The sequence below is a fragment of the Lactuca serriola genome, chromosome 1 (assembly GCF_051521515.1).
Source record: "Lactuca serriola cultivar US96UC23 chromosome 1, Lser_US96UC23_V15, whole genome shotgun sequence".
Lineage (NCBI taxonomy): Eukaryota > Viridiplantae > Streptophyta > Magnoliopsida > Asterales > Asteraceae > Lactuca > Lactuca serriola.
Genome location: NC_136408.1, coordinates 200,603,286 through 200,610,714, shown reverse-complemented (window position 1 = coordinate 200,610,714; position 7,429 = coordinate 200,603,286).

Here is a 7,429-nt window from a genome sequence, read left to right as displayed (position 1 = left end):
GCACTTAAAAACACCTTTTTTTGCTCATAAGGCTCAAACTAGTGTTACGGTTTCAAGAGAGGGTCTCATATATATATATATATATATATATATATATATATATATATATATATATATATATATATATATATATATATATATATATATATATATATGAACCTAAGACATAGATAAGGTTCAATCTTAGTGTTTCTTGATAAATATTTGTGACGACTACATCAATCTACAAAATTCAATATATCAGTTTTAGTCAGTGCTCCCCAAGCACTTTAGATGTCAACACCATACCATCGAGGGGCCCATAGATATAAGTTCTCATGTTAAGGTAGAAGAAACAAATAAACTTAGACTACATAGTTTTTTTCTACTCATCAAGTCAAATATGGACATACACTTTATTACTACCAGTTATGGATAACGTTGGATAGACCAATACATAACAAATTTGTAACAAAAAAACCCTATATATCTCGGTTTGAAGAACAAGAGATATTATCATATTAGAATTACTTGTGACTTGATGCATGAAGTAATGTCTAAGTGCGGGTTGATCTAATACTTAAATCTCCATTGAAGAACTCATCAGTGTTAGTCGTAATCTCAATGCTATGTTTGTTGGAGAATGTATCCAATAGCCACAACAAGTCAATAATATTACTATAAATAGTGTGTCCTTTTTGAGTTACACGCAAGAAAAAATATGAGCAGAACTGGAAAGAGAAAAATCGTAAGGACTAGTTTTTTAGTTAATTAATACTATAATTAACTAAATGAATCTTAGAGATTCGGAAATATTCTAGACAAAGGTTTTAAATATCAAGATAATTAATAAGGTTATAGATAATTAATTTGAGCCCATATATTTATCTGATAGGATTTGAATCCTTAACCCGTAAATAGTCAGGTCAATAACTAGATTCAAAAGTTAGAGAAATCAGTCAAACCCCTTGAGAATTTGGTGGTGCTCTTAGAGATCTAGAAAAACCCCAAAAATCCTACACGCACAACATAGCTTATCCCACACACCGTGTAGCTGTGGTTCAGTGTCAGATCGTTCTAATTTTTGGTATGATTTCTATTGAGGTGTTTTCCTATCTATTGTTTGTTTCTTAGGTGAGATCATAAGAGAGGGATTCTACGTTGGATCCTCCAAGTTTGATAAGATGACAAAATCAAGAAATCAAATATTCAAGTTTTTGTTTTCTATCCCTCTTGATTTTGTTTGTATACTAGTTGCCTAGATCTGATGGACAAAGGTCCTTATGGGTAATGATTACTATGTTGTTTCTATTGTCCCTATCGTTGTCTAAAGAATCTCATAACCTAACACTGGTATCAGAGCCTACATGTTCATATCTATGGCACTCAGGGTTTCCAATTTTTGCGTTTTATTGAGTTTGCATGAACATATCTGATCTATTTTTCTAAACTTTAATAGATTTAAATGTTTAAGAAATTGCCTAACTAAATTTGTTGGGTTCAATAATTGTTTTACATCTACGTCGCTCGTAGGTTACTCTATGTGATGCGTGGGGTCCTAACAATAAACCCTAATTTTTATCTCCTGAAATCTCGATGAAAATCAAGGAACATGGCACATAGCCTTCATTCCAAAAATCTATTCTCTGTCCATTTTTTATCTGCCTTAATTTTGGCACATGCAAATTTGTCAATTTTACTAAAGATGGAAATCATAGTTCTAATTGGTTTTTTATTTGATTAATGCCTAATTAATTAATTAATTAAAAGTCAAAGATTGAATGTTAATGTTTAAATTAATTCTTAACCAGCATCCTCACATTTTACTATTTAAATTGTCTCCTTTCATGTTTAAACACATTTTAAGTCTTACCATGACTAGGCTCACCTATTATTACGCTATAGGGAGGGTTCTAAGATCCCTAGTGAGGTTGAATTTTAGAAGGATTTGTGCTTGCCACCCTCACAGCCTTTTTGCATTTGAGTGGAGTTATCGAAAGGGTTTGATAGGACGATGTTTCTTGCTAAAAAGCATTAACTTACATGTATAAAACAAAATCCCATTTTAATAGGTAAAATGTGAGTCTTATGTTATCCATGAATAATACACCTTGATGTATATTATGTAGGCGTTACATGTGTGTCTTACTGTCACGTCAATGTGAAAATATGGTCGTAATATGATGTGATAATCATGATTCTTAAGCGTTAGTAGAGTTGAATATAATCTTATTTTTGCATGGTGGATTCACCATTTGGGTTCATGCTCCTCGGCTATCCAGTTATAAATGCTAAAGGAGCATGGAAGAGATTAACATGATATTGACATATGCCAATAAATTTTGAAAGAAATAGGAAATTCATCAATATTGAAATTGGAAAATGTTTGTCTACCTAAATAACTTCATTGTGTAATTTTGCCAAATCTACTTTGCATTGAAGCCAAATATGGATCCTAACCCTTTATTAAATAATTTGTAACTAGTTAATTATTTTAAAAATATTTTGATCGAACTAATAAAAAACTTATTTTACACTTATAGATGTCTGTTAGTGAAGGTGCACCTCTTCCTCCTCCTCCTCCCCTCCTCCTACCTCATTAACAAACTTCTCACTACTACAACTCTTTTCATAAGATAAGCTTACTGGTATGAATTGTCTTCAAAAGATTCATTGTCTGTGGATCACCATAGATACAAAAATAAGGAATATGTTGTAGATAAGTTTCAGTCTGAGGATCTTTATGAAGATGCTACAACTAAAGATATAGCTAATCACAAAAAGCATTATTTTGATTCCATTGAAGTCGTATGTCTCATGTTAACGACCATGGTTCCTGAGCTCCAAAAGAGTTTTGAGAATCTTGGTTCATATGAAATGGATGAGCAACTCAAGAAAATGTTCCAAGATCAAGCTCGACATGAAAGGGTACATTAATAGACTCAAATGGCTAGGATTTTTGTTTCCTTAAGAGTTGACAGTTGACATAGTTCTCAACTCTTTGAGTGATTTATATCATCAAATTATTTTGAATTTCAATATGAAAATATGTAAAAGTCCTTAATGAAGATACACAACATGTTAAAGTCTGCCTAGAGTAGTATGGTTAAACCTCGTAGAACTAGTTCAACCACTCTTGTTCTGGCCATTATGGAAGGTAGTGTCAAAAGAAAGAAAAGTTCTTATCTCACAGGAAAGGGAAAGGGAAAATTTAGAGGATCCAACCCAAAGCCTAAGAAGGAAAATTCTTAGATAAGATTATTTAGTAACCCTAAGGACTCCATTTTCTTTAAATACCAAGAAAAAAGACATTGGAAACCTAGCTTCCTAAAGTACCTAGAGGATATCAAGGTGAACAAGGCTAAAGGCATTGTCACCTTGGTTATATATATTATTTAACTCCATCTAGATTCAAATTTTAACTCTTGTATACTTGAAAGAGGATGTGGTGCTCACATTTTTTCTGATGTGTAGGAATAGGTTTAAGTCGGAAGCTAAGGCAAGGCAATCTCTGTAACACCCGTAGATCCGGGCTAGTTAATTTAGAGGCAATAGGGGTCGAAAACGACTTTTCGACAAAAGATTATTTAGAATAAATAATCTTAACAAAGTTGTAGAATATGTCACAAGGTTTCTGTACATATAAAGAATGCCGAAATCCGAGTTATAACGAAGAAGTTATGACCCGTCGCAGTTTCGCGACGGAACCGGCACGACACCGAGAAGCGTAAATAGTGAATTTATGATAGAAAGAGATTTAGACTTAGTGATCTAAACAAAAGTCGTAGAATACATTAAACCAAGAGTGTCGATAAAAAGAACGCCGAAATCTGACTTCGTATGAGGAAGTTATGATTTTTCGAAGTTTCGGATTAGCGGTGTACAGCCCGAAATTCGAATATTAGATCGAATGATTTTTAGCTGACACGACCTAAACGAGAATCGAAGATCTCGTTAAGAGTAGCGTAACGAGAAAAAGATGGGCGAAAACGGACGTCGGATGAAGAAGTTATGAGGATTTAAAGGACCAATCCTGTCCCGGCTTGTTAATAATATAAAATTTAAAATCGAGTCAAAATTACCCAACAGAGTCTATACGAAAGTTGTAGAGTACGTTCCCTCCTTCGCGTGGATATAAACAATGTCAAAAACGGAGCTCGTATGCGAGAGTTATGATTTTTAGAAGTCGGGGTGTGAATTTGCGAAGCTGATTGCGAAGTTGCTGACGTGGCCGAATCTCATCCGTCCATTGTTGCCCACGCCTCGCTTCAGATGGGTGACACCTGTGCTCGCATACGCCCCACATAATCTGAAGACGCCCAACGGCAGAGTACGCCTCGCGCACCAAGGCTCGTACGCCCAACGGTCTGCTGACTTGTGCGATCCGAAGCTGTCCACGATGCACCACTAAAGCTGCGACACGCGTCCATTACGCCCAGCATACTCCGAGGAGTATGCCCAGCGTTCCGAGGAGGGGCGCCTATAAATAAGCTACGAAGGCAGCTGGTTTTCTTGCACCAAATCCCATTCTCTCTCTAACTTCTTTCTCTTTCTACAACCACAAACCCCCCTAAGCCGTAGGAAAAATACCTAGCACCTAACGGAAGCCCCGAGGCTCCCGGAGTTCCGAGAAAAAGGGTCTTTCGGTTTCAAAATGCTGCTCCGAGCAAAGCCCGGTTTTCTTTAAAATCCGCTGTAAGTGAGCTACGCTTACGCAACTTTTAATATAGCTTTCAAATAATTATAGTAATGTTATTAGGTCCTTAAAATAACTATTTGGGCTATTAATATGAGTTATATTGAGTGTTATTTAACGCCTATATAATAATAATAATAGTCAGACTATTAATTTGTCGCGATTATCGTTAGCCTAAACCCTAGTGGTATTGGTAATAGGTTTTATCGAAGGAAAATTGTTTTGAAAGTATCGACGTGCTGTCCGAGTGCTGAGTCACCACCTTTCAAGTGAGTGCATGGTCCTTTTCAGCTTACACGTAGATATGAAGTATTTTATATAAATTACGTGCTATGTGTGCATATTATCTGAATACTTGCTATCTATGCTGGGTGAACGATTTTATACACGTTTTAAATGATTTAAACTGTATATGTATTTTATATCTACGAAAATGTTGGGGGTAAGACATGGGTAGATGTAATAGATAATATATGAGTTGGATGATAAGTTAAGAGGTGAAATAGACCGTGAGGTGAGGGTGAGAGATGGACTATGTGTGAAGCCTTTTTCCGAAATGATGGCCCCGTCATTCAGCAGAGTATGGATGACAACGACGGACTATTCTAGACAGTCCAGTGGACACTAGCAGGCTCACAACCTGTAGGTGTTTTGAACTGTGTATTCACCAGGTGTACTCTAAAAACCCATTGATATGTATTGCGAGTGGACTCTCAAAAACGATACTGTCAATAAAACCCTGACAGATGTGCCTAAAGGACTCTACCGGCAGAAGCGCCTAATAGAGAACCTCATAACCCCGACAGATGCGCCTAAAGGACTATTCCGGCAGACACGCCCCATAGAGAATGTCACAATTTTGGCAGCCGCATCTAAGTGAAAGAACTAACAGTTGTGCTTGACAGATGTGTCATTTACAACGATGGAATTCGTACCTATTCCTTAGGATACTCCTTAGGAATAAATGAACGAGGAATAATTGATTCTTAGGGTAGATCCTTAAGAATAAAGAAGATAATGGGGATGGGTAATTAGGTTGATTGTTTAATTGTTTAAACATAATAATTATATTATTGTGGGTTGAAAACCCTATGTACTCACCAAGTTTCCCAACCTGACCCACTTAATTTATTTATATCACATGTGTCGATATGAAGTGACATTACACTGAGAGACTAAAGAGATGTAGATCACTAGTGTAAATAAATGTAAGTTCCGTTTATCTTCTTTATTCTTCGAAAATGTTTTGATAATGTATTTATCGTATTTTTCTGGGAACAAATTCCGCAACATTTTTATTAAAGGAAGTAATCTGATTTTTATAAAGCATAAACAAAATCGGTCTTTTCTGGCCGTGAAAATGGGGATGTCACAATCTCGACTTGATCATGGGAAATAAGAGCAAAGTAGTTATTACTGAGATTGGGATTACAAGCTTGTTTTTTCTTCTGGTTTTTCAATTAGTTTAATAGATTGTTTCTATTTGCTGTTAATTGCAAGAAACATTATTTACTTTGATGCATTCTATCGTGATAGTTTCACTTTTGGATTTGATAATAATAATAGTTGTATTTTGGTTTACAAGAATTATGTTCTTTACTTTACAACAAATACATGTAATGAAATTTATAAAAATGTTATAGGTTATATAAAACGATAGCTAATATTAATTATTGGTTCATCTAAAGATGTTTTGGACAAATCATGCCTTAGGCATTATCGACTTCGCATATAAAAAAGATATGTATTTCCAAGCTTCAGGCGGATGGGATCCTGGAATCATTTACCTTAGTGTTAGATGATGTATGTGAATTTTTCTTACTAGGTAAGACAAAAAAGGTTTCATTCACAGGTGACTATGAAAGAGGCAAGGATCTGTTGGACCTCATTTGCATAGATGTATGTGGATTGTTTAGATCTGCCACACAACATGGTAACAAATACTTCGTCACTTTTACTAAATATTTGAGTAGATATATGGATACGTATATTTATAAGACACAAGTATGAAATTGTGAAGGTGTTTAAGACATTCCAACAAGAAGTAGAAATCCAATCGGGCAAGAAAATCAAGATACTTCGATTTGATAAATGTGGAGAGTATCTTAGTGACGAGTTCTACGATCATCCTAGCAGCTGTGGAATAGTTTCACAACTTGCTCCACCAAAACACAATGGTGTGTCTGAAAGGAGAAATTAAACTTTTTTAGACATGGTTCGATCCATGAAAATTCATGCTCCAATAAGCTTCTGAATTAATGTGGAAAGGAACTCATCCATCTTTTGCATGAATTGATGTTTGGGGTTATGCAACTTTCATTCGTCGTGATGCTCTAGAAAAAACTGAACCTAGGTCTAAATGGTGTTACTTCATTGGTTATCCCAAAGATTCCTTTGGATACTTGTTGTAGAGGCCTAACGAGAACAAATTTTTTGTTGCTCATAGTGAAATCTTCCAAGAGAGGGAACTAATATCTCAAGGAGCTAGTGGGATCCATGTTGACATTGAGGATATTCAAGAATTGACCCTTGAAGAACCTGAAGTTTGCACTAGCCCTCAACTAGAGGTACAAGAACCTATTGAGGAATCTAGCATCCTTCTACCACCACCTCTACCTTGTAGATATGATAAATAGCGTCGTCAACCCAAGTTCTATGTTTTCAGTATTATAGAGGATGATGACAACCTATTAGGCAATAATGAGTCACGCTGCTATTAGGAAGCCATGGCGAACCCAGAGGCTGTAGAGTGGA